Source organism: Xyrauchen texanus, chromosome 5 (assembly GCF_025860055.1).
Source record: "Xyrauchen texanus isolate HMW12.3.18 chromosome 5, RBS_HiC_50CHRs, whole genome shotgun sequence".
Classification (NCBI taxonomy): Eukaryota; Metazoa; Chordata; class Actinopteri; order Cypriniformes; family Catostomidae; genus Xyrauchen; species Xyrauchen texanus.
Genome location: NC_068280.1, coordinates 10,980,446 through 10,994,112, shown reverse-complemented (window position 1 = coordinate 10,994,112; position 13,667 = coordinate 10,980,446). Strand labels below are relative to the sequence as shown.

The 13,667-nt window shown below is 40.1% G+C and overlaps 1 protein-coding gene across 3 annotated transcripts in view; it reads right to left on the bottom strand.

The window, feature by feature from the left end:
• LOC127643737 (catenin alpha-2-like) overlaps nt 1-13,667 on the bottom strand; it is a 661,581-nt gene that overhangs the window by 35,144 nt on the left and 612,770 nt on the right. The gene's annotated exons all lie outside the window — the stretch shown is intronic.

Sequence of the window (13,667 nt, the reverse complement as noted above, 5' to 3'; positions counted from 1 at the left end):
TTTGTGGGCCCCTCGTCTCCCTACCATACCACATTGGTCTCTCTAATTACTATTTTAAAAATAGCTGCTATTTGAATAATTAGTATTAAACACAGAAACTATATGTTGAATTTAGCAGGGCAATCTCTTGGATGTATTAGAGGCTGAGCAGCATGCTGTCTCAGTGGGTAACACTGTCGCTCACAGCAAGAAGGTCCCTGGTTTGGGTCCTTGCTCTCCCAGGGCCTTTCTGTGTAGAGTTTGCATGATCTCCTCATGTTCGCGTGGGTTTCTTCCGGGTGCTGCGGTTTCCCCCACGGTTGTAAAATATACAGTTTAAGTAAATTCTGAAATTCTGTAGGTGTGTGTGTGTGTGTCTGTGTGTTTTAGCCCTGTGATGGACTGGCCACCTCTCCAGGGTGTTTTCCTGCCTTCGGCCCAAGACAGCTGGGATAGGCTCCAGCACTACCAGCGAATCTACATAGGACAAGTGGTTTGAAGACAGATGGAAGGATGGTATTAGATACTGCTGTTTCCTTTTCTCCTGTAAGGTGATAAAGGGACAGAGATTTGTTCCCATGCACTTCAGAAGTTACCATTGCAAAACACAATTACCCCAAAAATGAGAAGGGACTTAATTGGAGATAGATGATTTCTTGTTATTCACTCATAAAATAATGGTACTTTCTGAGATTGCCAAAACATACCCAAGTACTATGGTAGAATAACAAGGGTCTTCAGGGTTCATTATTAAAGTTCATATGCATTTGTAAAGGTGACATAAGGATGGGTCACAATGGTTGACAAGTCGTCCAACAACAGGGATGCCTACACTCTAGAGTTTACGTGGTATCAGTGAACGCAGCAAGTGCATTGATTTTAAAAAAGATGGTGCGTTGAAGGATGGATAGAGAAATCGCAATTGCCACTTTTGAAAGTGCTGCTTCATCATGCATGCAGAGGTTGAGAACATTTCCATTTTTAGCACAATGCACGCTGACATAAACATGCTTTGTCCAATGAAAAGTTTAGAGAGCTTTCTATAATCCCACTTAAATTCAAACAGCACTTACACAATAGCCATGCACATTCAGATGACCTTCTTTGGTCATTGTGCCACATCTCACGCTGTTTCTTGCACATCCCTACCACGAGTGTTGCTTTTGTACATACAACTTTTAAGAATGTATCCAGAGACACCTGCATTGCATTTCATTTTGTTGCGCTCCATCTAGCTGTTTTTAAAACATAAGAATGAGTAGGCTATTATGCAAACTTGCCTATAAAACATGTTCAATATTTTTAGCGGTGGTTCTTCAATAACCATGCTGACAGCATGCTGTGCTGTACCTGATTTACAAGATAACACCCTTTCTGAAACTTAGCATTTTTGCTGCTACAGCCATACACATTCAGACAGACATACTTGTTTGTTGTGTCACATCTTGTCAATGGATTCAAGGCTTATACTGTTTGACCACAACATTTCAGTGTAAGCTTACTGATGCTCCAAACAGAGTTTTGCACTCGTGCGAATGCTGTCATTAAAAATGAAGCTGTCTAATCAACATATTAAATACATTATCTACACCGCATCTATGCCTTGATTAGAATGGGAGCATTTTAGTTTTGTTGCATTGCTCAATTGAAGTGTATTAACCATCTACGTTGCAAGCGAACAGCACAACATGCAATTAATCCAAATTGAGAATGTTTTCTGAGTGTCTCACAATGAACTTGAATGAACTTGTCTCACAATGAAGTTCAACTTTTAAGAACGCATCCAGAGACACGTTTCTATTCTGTTGCACTCCGTCTTGTGTTTTTAACACAAGAATGCATAATATGTCAATGTTCCATATAAAACACTTCCAGTCAGGCCAGATGGACCTGAAAACTGCCTAATTATACAGGTCTTCCTAAGAGCGATCAGTTGACAAGTAGTTCAGACAACCAACGACAGGTCTATTATGAAAATATGTAGTTTTGCACATCCCTGAAATCATTAGGCCAGTTTACTGAAGAAAAGTAAAGGATTAAAGTAGCAGTTGGCCCCTCTATGTGAAATTCCTCCTTGTCTAATTTGCACTTGCCCGCCACCCGCAGGTTACCCATCACGTAGTGCGTCTGGCAATGCCGGATCAGTGTGAGTAATGTGAGTACATGTGTGTGACATGAAAAGGTCTCTCTCTCTCTTATGCCTGCTCGATTCCATCAACTGAAAAGCATCTGCACAGGGTGGGCTGCAAAGATTGGATGCTAAAAGCATGGCTGTCTCTCACCTCCTTCTTGCCAAACACTCTTCTATGTCATGGGACCTGACAGAAAATGGCAGAATATGACACAGAAAGTTTATAATTTGGTGACACATCAGATCTTGATCAAAGGCACTAATAGGTGTATCAATCCCTTTCGATAACAATCCAGCAATGGTGTAACAAGCATCTCGTCCTCTAGTGGGCATAAATCAGATTACATGGCAGCCATGAGTGAGGATTTTGATGGCACTAAAGTGACACATGCCTGCTGGCAAGTGCAATAAGAGTGAAGCCATATCAACAGGCTTCTCCCCTTTTTTAAAAGGTAAATTGAGGCAAATCAAATTTGTTTTAGAAGATTCTTGCTTCCAGCCCTTTTCTCCTGTTTACCACTGACAGCTCAGAATGCTTTGATGGATCACTCTTGCATTTAAGTGTGTGTATGCACGTGTGTGTTACTATGTGTGTGTGTGTGTGTGTTACCATGCCAGTAAAACAGTGAAAACTTAAGTACTTGAGGGTTGCAGTTGATAGAAACAGAGGCATATGCAGTGTTAAAAAGTACATGTGGGTATGAGACAGTCCTCGCATTGAAGGGATACTTCACCCAAAAATTAAAATGCTGTCATCATTTACTACTTTTATTTTTTAAAACATGGATTTTGTATCTAGATATTATCTGAGTACACTTTAGCTGATGCCTACCAATTCATCTTCAGTGAGATCTAATAGGGATCTAATTACACTTACACTAGGCTTACTGATAATATCAGCGGTTGCATTAACTGAAACTTTTTCAATGAAAATTATGTTTGTAAAACACAGTTCAATGGAAAGGAGGAGGCAAGGACAAATACAAACACACACAGGTGTTGGGCAGCCTCCCGTAACACTCTCTCTCTCAGTTGACTTTATCCCTCTCTGGTTTAATCAGCCTTATTAGGGGCCGGGTGTGGGAAATCACGGCCCGGCTCTGCCTTCCACCCTGGCACATTCCTCCCTGGTTCTCTAGGGCCCGGGAGCCCCCGGCATGACGTACACCCCCCCCCACTCTTTTCCGGGAGGTGTGCCCAATTTGATCTGCCGGTGGAGGAAAACAATAATAACAAAAAAAGTGTTTCTCTGACCACGCCACTTTTAGTGTATGGTAGGTGTCTCTTCTGCCCCTGGCAGCGGCCCTGACCGCTCCAGGCAGTCGGCTAGGAGCCCTTCCTCCCCTCATGTTCATTCCTCCACTCTCAGGTGGCAGGCTCCTCCGTCCCCTGACAGAAATTATAGTAACTACAAAATTAAACATAGTTACTACATTAACACCATATTACTGTAGTAACACCATGGTTAATTGCATCAAAACGATGGTATGTTTAGTATTAAAAGTAGTATTAAAGGAAATATTAAGAGATGAGACAGGAAACAGGGTGTGACAAAACAGGAACAGTATGGGAAACAGAGTGGGACAATAGGTGGATTCTAACCTGGGTTGCTCACATGATAAAGCAGATTCAAACCAGCCCCACACCATTGCAGTAACAATTACATGTATAGATCTGGTTGTTGTAAATGTCAAGGTTTCCACAAGACTTATGGGGTACAAATAGCCTTGCTGTATCTGGAATCTTTTTCACATTGCAGGACCAGAAAAAAAGGCCATTAAACCATAACACCAAATTCTAACCCAAGATGGAGAATTTACAAGCTAGCGTGTCAAAGTTTGTCAGCCTGGCTTTATATGTTGTCACATGTTATCAGATTATGATCCGATCACCTAAAACATATATTAATGCCAGGAGGCCAGAGAGAAGGCAGACTATAGGACTGTCTGTAATTGGGTGGAGACTGTTGCTCCCCTTCACCAGCCCTTCATGCTCTGAACACACAGTCAAACCAGCAGCGTCTGGACTGAAGCCAGAACTGGCCAATACTCCTTCACTCAATTCTCAGAATTGGATCTCAGCCAAGACACAGTGTCCGGCCAAAAATACTAATTGCAATTATCTGAAGAACCGCTCCTCCTTTGTGGCTATTTTATATTTTCTCAAAGAGAAGGCCACTGTTTGGTAGCCAGGGATGTCAAAATAATATTCATGAGTTTCATGCTGAGTAGAGACTAGTGTGTGTGTGGGGGGGCAGGTTTAAGTGGTTTATGAGGAATTTTTTCAGGTTACAGACTGGTAAATGCAATAAATTTGGTTTATGGGGACATTTATAGTGTCCCCATAATTTAAATTGCTTAAAAAAAAACATACTAATCAATGTTTTTTTGAAAATGTAAAAATGCAGAAAGTTTTTAGTGAGGTTTAGGGGCAGGGTAAGAGGATATAATCTATAGCTCATACAGTATAAAAATCATTATGTGTACTACACATAGTTAACTAATATTGACATTATATCCATGCTGTATAGCTAGAGGGAAACTGTTGACCCCAGCTGAGCCTGGTTTCTCCCAGGGTTATTTTTTCTCCATTAAAATGCATCCTATGGAGTTCCCCTTCTGTCACTGACTCAACGTTGTGTCAATGTAGTGACACTAGGAGTCGCTCTCTGGAGCCCCAAACACCTCTGAGAAAAGGCCAATGAGATTTGGCGAGTGGAATTTGCATGCCACTCCCCTGGACATATGGGTATAAAAGGAGCTGGAATGCATCCAGATTATTTCTTCAGAGCCGAACGGTTGTGTGTCAGTGAGCTGAATTCCACTATCAGTGCAGAGCACATACCTGGGCAATTTGACAGCTCTAAAAGAGAATATATTCCTGCAAAAGAGTATATTTCCTCTATTAGAGCAAAACACATTGACGTAAATGTCTTTTTAAAGACGCTTCTTTTAAAGATGCCTTTCTGTCTTTGTGTAGTTCCTGTAACAGTGTAGTACCCCTGCAAAAAAAACACTCTAAAATATAAAAGAGAGGGAAAAGGCCAACTCGGAGTGGCAGAGAGAGAGAAAAAAAAACACTTACTCGCCGGTTCTCCAATACGGCGTAGCTTGGTCCTTGGCCACTCCTCCACCCTCTAGTGGATGACAGCCGTGCCTCCCCGGGCGGATCGGAGGCAGTCCTCCAGCCCCTGGTGGATGAAATGCCCCGCCGCATTCTCGGGGAACAGAAGGGGTCTCCCCCGCCCACGGCAGTGGTTCTCCCGCTCCAGGAATTGAGCCCCTCCCCGCCCCATTTCAGCGACTGGTAGGGGTCTCCTCTGCCCCTGGCAGTAGCCCTGACCGCTCCAGGTGGTTGGCTAGGAGCCCCTTCTCCCCTCAGGGTCACCAACCAATTCCTCTGCTTCCAGGCATCCAAGCTCCTCCATCCCCCGGAAGACAGCAGTGTCTGCTCCATTGGGGTGGATGGTAGCTGCGAGTTCTCCGCTTTGGCGTATCCCTCCTCCTTCCTGGGTTTCGGCACCAGTGTAAAGGGATTATGGGAACGGAGGCGAGAACCGGCTTGAAAATTTAAATAATGAAGTTTAATGAAGAAATAAACCAAAAGACACAAACACACATGGGACGAACAGCTGCCCGTAAACATGCTCTCTCTCTATCGCCCCACCGTCCGCAGTTGGCCTTTATCCCTCTCGGAGGCTTAATTAGCCTGATAAGGGACCGGGTGTGTAAAATCACAACCCAGGCCCGCCCTCTGCCCTATCACACCTCCGTTCCCTGATGGAAGGAACGAGACGTTGTGTCCCTCCTGCCACAACACTAAACTACCTGCTTAAACAGGCTCCTCAGTACAAAACCCGAATGACTGGTTGCATTCCAGCTCCTTTTATACCTGTATGTCCGAGGGAGTGGAATGCAAATTCCACTCGCCAATTCTCATTGGCCTTTTCTCAAAGATCAGAGATGTTTGTGGCTTCCAAGAGCGACCCCTAGTGTCACTTCATCGACACAATGTCTCGTTCCCTCCATCAGGGACTGGAGGTTACAATAGTACCACATGCGTTTTTGCAGTTGCTTTTAACTATCTGATCTCAAGGTGATTTTTAGTTGATGTATGAAGTCAGTTCCCCTCAAGGCACCCTAGAGCAGTTTATAGGCTTTTTGTGAAAGGGTCCAAGTACTTGCTGTCATTGCGCAATATATCTATTGTACCATGACAAACTTATTTTTTCTGAAACATTTTTCTTGAAAAGTGTGCTTTTAAAACAGTTATTTGGATTCATATTTTGTCATATGTAATGCAATGATATTCACACAAGTTTAAGTGTGGCTTAGTGTCTGATTACTTTTTAGTTGCCACGGTAAAAGTACCATGGTATTATCATCTCATCACTGTACCATAGTACTAGACAGGTGCTCTAAACAGATATTCTTCATTTAGATCACCTTTTTAAAAATAATATACTGGTAGAAACCAGCCCTCAATCCTGTAAATAAATGCTGGCAAATTTTATAAACAGCAGCCAATCAGGATTGAGTTTTCCCATTCTCATAATAAATGAAGCAGGTGCAACAACAAGCCAATAGTCACTGCATCCTAGATTTAAATTTAACTGACATAATGTGGCTGCGAAATGTTCTAATAACACAGCATATCTTCTCATTTGACATCTGGCGGAAGTGAATTAGCATTTCTCGCTTTCTTAGACTGACCATCAGCCCCAACCTACAGTTGAGGGGAGTAATTGACTCAATGCTGGTGGGCATGTCACTGCCATGGAAGCATGAACCCCTTCAATGGAGTTATATTATTAGAATCTACCTGTCCTTAGCCTCCCCTTAAGCGAATTTAATCTATGGGTTTGTCATACATAGACATCATGTGGAGATAATGAGATCTGGCATGAAGGTCAATATGAAAAACAGTCCCAGCTAACGTGCCCTCTTCAGAGGTTTGGCCTCAGTGAAAATGAAAGGTTTAGTGTATGCGTGGGTAAATTTCAGCAAAGTTAATGGGCTCTGGGGAGCCATTTAAAGCTAGTTTTGAGCTAAAAAGTGATTAATGGAGAATCAACATTAATAGTCTAGGACTATGACTGGGACTAGGACTAACATTTAAATAAATGTAATTCTCTGAAAAATGTGTACCAGGTATATTCTAGTGCTAATATTAGAAGAAAAAAAAACAAATATTATTACTATTGTCATTATTAAGATAACTGTTGCCATTGTTGCTGCTGCTTTTGTTGGTATCATAAAAAGCCTTCTACTTGAGCACTATGCCAACATAAGCTTGAAATGTTAAGACAGAAAAAAAAAGAATAATACTAAAAATAAAATAAACTGCACCAAATACAGGAGTTAGTGATAAGCTTTTTCAATATAAACCCTGGGCACAACAACTATCAAAAAAGGCTTCAACCACCTAGAGGTACATGGAGGCACACAGACATAGTCTTAGGCTCAGTCTTATTTGTCTCCATAGTGTGTAATCTTAATCATGCGAGTCACAGGACTTGTTTAAGAAGTCAGTAAGCATCCACACCACTTTCCCTGTGCTAGGGAGTTTATTGCCTGGGAAACCTGCAGTTTGGAGTGTGGCATAATTAAGTGCCTCACAATCATCCAGTTGATAATCAAAGCCTAAACTGAGGCAAATAAACAGGGGCCAACCAAATGAAAAGAGAAAGCCTGTCGAAAGCCATGTTGATTACTTTTCTTATTTCAGGAAAAGTCCTCTGCAGTACCTGGATTGATGGCTTAAATTGTTCACAAAGCTGCTGAGACCAACAAAAAATAACCTTAAACAAAAAAACAAAAAACTTAATACACTAAAATTCTAAAAAGTTATGTATAGTATGATAAGACTGTGGCTGCATACTTCGTGCAAAGACATGCAAACAAAAAAGACTTCTTACAAATGCCTATTGATGGCTTTAAAAAAAATCTCTTTTGTCCTTTTCATTTTCTCCAAGTACATTTGCATTTTGTTCTGTTGCATAAGGACTGATTTTTGGAAGAGTAGATATCGATTGCTATTCTTGTAATTGCAGCCAGTGTTTTTAAATCAGAATCTTCATCTCATAACATTTGATGCCACTAAAGGTGACTTAAATGCTCCCACAATTGAAAATGTGGGGGCAAAAAAAAAACAAAGATTTTTTTTTACATCTGATACATTCCCTAATATTCTATTCTAGGCATAGGTATACATAATTTTAAGATATACATAAGATATAATTTATCAGAATTTATGTTAATAAATTGATTACATTGGACGAAATAAAAATATTTGACAATTTTATATGATTCAATAAAGGTAAAATATTCCCCCTAATGGGAAAGTTAATTTCTGACAATCTGACTACATTCTAATTGGATGAACCATATTTACAGCCATTGTAAAATAGCCAATGTATTACCATACATCAATTGATCTCTACATCAATATGGTCGATAGCTGCAAACATTTAAACTCTGCTTCACGTTACACCTAACAACATATCTTAATAACAACATTTTCCACATTATGACTTCCGTTTTACACATTTCTGGCACCATACAGTATATACGATAATAACGGCCAGCTTTAATATCTACTGATGTTATCTATGTTTTATAGAAGTTGGATATATTCACATTTAACTTGATATATTTTCAATTATAATGCATTTCTTGGACACACTAACCTGTGTGAAACCAACACACTTTCAAAAAGCGATGCCATTAATGCATGTACAGATCCTAATATCTAACTATACATTCTGTGCCAAAAGCAAACAGATGTCAGAAATTCTTAATTTCCTATGATCACACTATTCATTATTCTTTCATATCAGAGTTCATAGATAATGTATCAAGTGCGCAGCTACTAAAGATCACATCAAATAATTTCAGAAGGTTTCACATGGGCCACAATTCACTGGCAATAACCAGCACAGTGAAATTTAATTTAGTTTCAATGTTGTCAGATTTTTAGCTTTATTAATGAGTTCAACAACTGACAACCGACCACCAGGAAAATAAGTCAAGAGCCAGAGCCCTGCTCAGATTGGCATATAAACCCTAATAAACTCTAAATTAATTTGATGAATTTGAAATATGATTTATTGGCTCGGGATGGGAATGGTTCTGTCTGGGTACTGGCAGTTGTGGTGGAGATGGTTGCCTGGAGAGCAATTTACAGCATATAAAACTTTACTGACTTCATTGTGGGACATGGGAAGGTAATTGAAAGCAATATAAACAATCCATAAAGCTGAGTGGACATGCTTGACTTTGTACAAGCAGTGAGGCTAGGGGGAAGGGTGGTGGCTTTAATGACTGAGGGCAACAGCGGAGGCATAATCCAATCAGATGACAGTTTATGGAATATTGATGTATTCAGGGGTGGAGAACTGAAAGGGATGGATGCCCTACAGGGTGATAGAGAGGCATGGGGCAGGTGGCTCATTGCTATCCTGCTGAAATTAAACTCAGCCTCTTTGCTGGCACAAGATGTCCCATTCAAGGCCTAGCTAAATAATTACAAGAGGGCCTATACAACATATCTGGACAGAGGTGGGTAGAGTAGCCAAAAACAGTACTCAAGTAAAAGTACAAATACCTCAAAAACATAATTACTCAAGTAGAAGTAAAAGTACCAACATAAATAATTACATGAGTAAGAAAGTATCCAATTAAAAGAGTAAAAGTCTTCACAAATTACATAATAGATGTTTACTCATTTTACATAATTACATAATACACATTAATCATGTACTACAGAATTATGATTATTATTAATGGAAATTCTGTCATCATTCACCATCATGTTGTTCCAAACCTGTATGACTTTCTTTCTTCCATGCAACACAATAAGGAGATATTAGACAGAATGTTTGCCTGAGTCTCTATTTACTTTCAGTGAATGTTTTATATATATATATAGAATTATATAGAATGTTCACCATTCACATTCAATATATATATATATATATATATATATATATATATATATATATATATATATATATATATATATATATATATATATATATATATATATATATATATATATATATATATATATATTGAATGTATATATATATATATAGAACGTGAATGGTGAACATTCTGTCTAACATATTTTGTGTTCCACATAATACAAAGCCTCACACTGCTTTGGAACACATGAGGGTAGAGAAATGACAGAATATAAAATTATGGCTGAGCTATCACTTTAAAGAGATAGTTTACCCAAAAATGAAAATTATCTCATTATTTACTCACCCTCCTGCCATCCCAGATGTGTATTTTAGCTCTGTAGACTCCAGTGGTTAAATCCATGTCTTCAGAAGTGATATGATAGGTGTGGGTGAGAAACATATCAATATTTGTAATATTTTGCTAGACAGCAGGGGCGATATGCAGAGAAGAATGCGATTCACCAAAAACACAAGAATAATGTGAAAATGATCTGTTTCTCGTCCACAACTATCACATGACTTCTGAAGATACAGATTTAACCACTAGAGTCATATGGATTATTTTTATGCTGAATTGTGTTTGTTTGTTTAGCATTAAAATGTTGCCTTGCCACCCATTCACATGCATTGTATGGACCTACAGAGCTGAGAAATTCTTAAAATCTTAATTTCAGTTCAGCAGAAGAAAGAAAGTTATACACATCTGGGGTTGCATGAGGGTGAGTAAATAACGAGAATTGTAATTTTTGGGTGAACTATCCCATTAAGGGCGCTTGTCAGATCTGGATGAATTTGTCAATAAGAAGAGAGGTTTGGAAACATTTCTTCTTTTGCTATTTCATTGCTTTTAAAGTCCTGTGTGGATTCTTATTTCAGTGTAGTTACAGTTTTCAGTGTCATAAGTATTTAGATCATTAGTTCTGTACAGCAGTTCCACCACTCTCTAAATGCAGAGCATGCAGCCTACGTAGGGCACCAACCCTGATCGTGGAACACTCGCTGTGTCTGAAACCGCCCCCTATCCACTATATAGTGCACTATTTCGAGTTTTCGCTATTTTGTAGGGGTGTCTGAATTCTGAGTGAGCCACTCGTTCCCTACTTTTGTTAACTCATTCTTACACACAATGCACTCTAATTTCACTCGATGACGATTAATTTCCCACAATCCACCACGGGGAAGATGTATGAGTTGGGAGTTTACTGCTTCCTTCACTCCTGCAATGTTTTATTTCATGCTGAATGTAGTAAGTACATTTTTGACAAATCATTACTGGATTAAAATAACACAATAACATATAGAGAGGCAAAACATACAGATACATTTTAAAATGTACTCTTTATTTTATCAAATGTGTTAACTTATTAACTAAAAATAACAAACATAATGAAGATTTATTGTATTCATATTATTTAATAAGTATAACAAATAAGGCCCAAGTATTTTAAAAATTTTATATGTGACTTTCTGCACCAGCCCCAGAGCTCCGACACTCATTTTGTTCACTTACTGCTGAGATATAGTGCACTAACTGCCATTCACTGTATAGGAAATAGTGAATGATTGAACGATTGCGGACACAGCTACTCTCGTTGCGACAATTGCCTCGTGCTCATCACACGTGCGCCCCGCGCACCTCGCTGTCCATGCGCAGAAATGATGTCTGTTCGCGCTCCAGTTGTCGATCAGGCGAAGGGCAGTGATGTACAAATAACTTGGATGTTTACATAGATTTATACAGTTAATCCGCCTGAAGTAGCTGTGATAGTTTCCAGTACCCCCGCGAGGGCATCAAGTAAATGCATAAATACTGCTCATGACATGCGGGACAAAGCACGCTGATTTATTGCTGCACTTATTTAAAAATGTACACTTAAAAACTGATGTCATAAGAGCCCAATTACAGAATCACCCTGAAAATGACCATCTCATTAAACAGCAAAGCCCGCTGTGACAAGGCAGGCAAGAAATGAGGATCTACACGCAGCTTTATTAAATTGAAAAATAAACAAGCTAACTCAGAATAAAAGGAAAAGAAAAACACAGGGAATCTAGCACAGAGCATAGAAAAAACTGACAAACTAACCGGGGGAAACAAGGGCTTTAATTATACAAGGGAAAAGAAGGAACACCTGGGGATACAATCAGGGAATGAGAAACAATCAGGGAGAATAAATCAAGGAATAACAACTCAGGAAACAAATACAAAATTTTAACATAAAAGCACAAAAACAAAAGACAACAGGGAATATGTGACACCCGCCTTAGAATTAGAGCCAAAATTTACCTCAGCGTGATGCCTGAATTTGGAGCTGTGACTTTAATCTTGAAATATCAGCTTGTCTTGGTGTTAAAAGAAGGCATTGCATGACAAAACTATTATTTTTCTCACTGTGGAGTGAAGAAAGTGTTTCATTTTGAAGAGTTGCTGCTGCACTGATGATTTAAGTGTGAGCGTCTCATCGCGCACAGTTGTGAACTTCCGCTCTCGTAAATGTCCCATTCAATAATCTCTCAATAAATTACAAATTCAATAAAATTAAACCCAGTAATGTAATGACAGTAACGCCACACATTGTAAAGAAGTAAAAGTAAAAAAAATTAATTAGAAATTTACTTTTAAATGTACTCACTTTTAAACCTACTCTAAAAGTCAATTTTTCCCCAAAATGTTACTCAAGTAAATGTAACAGAGTAAATGTAACGAGTTACTACCCACATCTGTATCTGGATTATTATAGTTTTTAATGTATTTTTAATTTGTCCTTTCAATTTATGACTTAGGTTTAGCCTTTTTTGTGTTTTCTACATTCAGTTTAGTTGTAGTTTCCTTTGACATATAGGTTTGTCTCAACAATGTTCAGATTCAGATAAAACAGAGTGAGGTTATTTCATAACCTACTTTCCAGCACTCCCCTCCAGAGCCTGTAGAATGACGTCATCACTGACCTCGAAAGTCTACAGTGCCACCGGACAGGCCCTCTGCCCTGCATGCCATGGCTCTCCTGCAAGTTCACCAAGCCAAGGCACTCAAAGATCTGCACCTGGGTAGTTCTGACACCGACGTGCTGCAGGAACTGCGCTCTGCCACAGACCTCGTACTCAGAGCCACAAAGGTCACAGTACAGGCACTCGGGTGGGCGATGGCCACCGTTGTGGTCCAGGAAGAAGCAGATGGCACATCTTGCCGCGGCGCCGCCAAGCCAGTGTGCCCCACCTGTTCGCAGAGGGTGTCCCCCTGCAGCTAAACAACAGATAGCTCTGCCTCAAACAGGGCCCAGCTCTCAGCCCCAGTGTCGAGCACCTCGCTGGCGGCGTATGCCCCCCGTCTCAAGGACCAAAGCGCTCCAAAGCGCTCCTGAGACATTCAGACGTTTGCTCCGGAGGTGGTACCAAGACCAATCTGTCCCCCGGTGGAGGGCTGGAAGAGGAATCCTTGTTTCATTTGCCGCACCGCTTTTGGGCTGCGGTACCCCACATTTTCAATAAAGAGTGATTTCCTTACACTTTGGGTCATCTAGCTGGTGCATGCCATTCTCACGGCACCCCAGCCCCAAAACTCTACAGTCCCGGCTCCCCGGATGCAGTTCC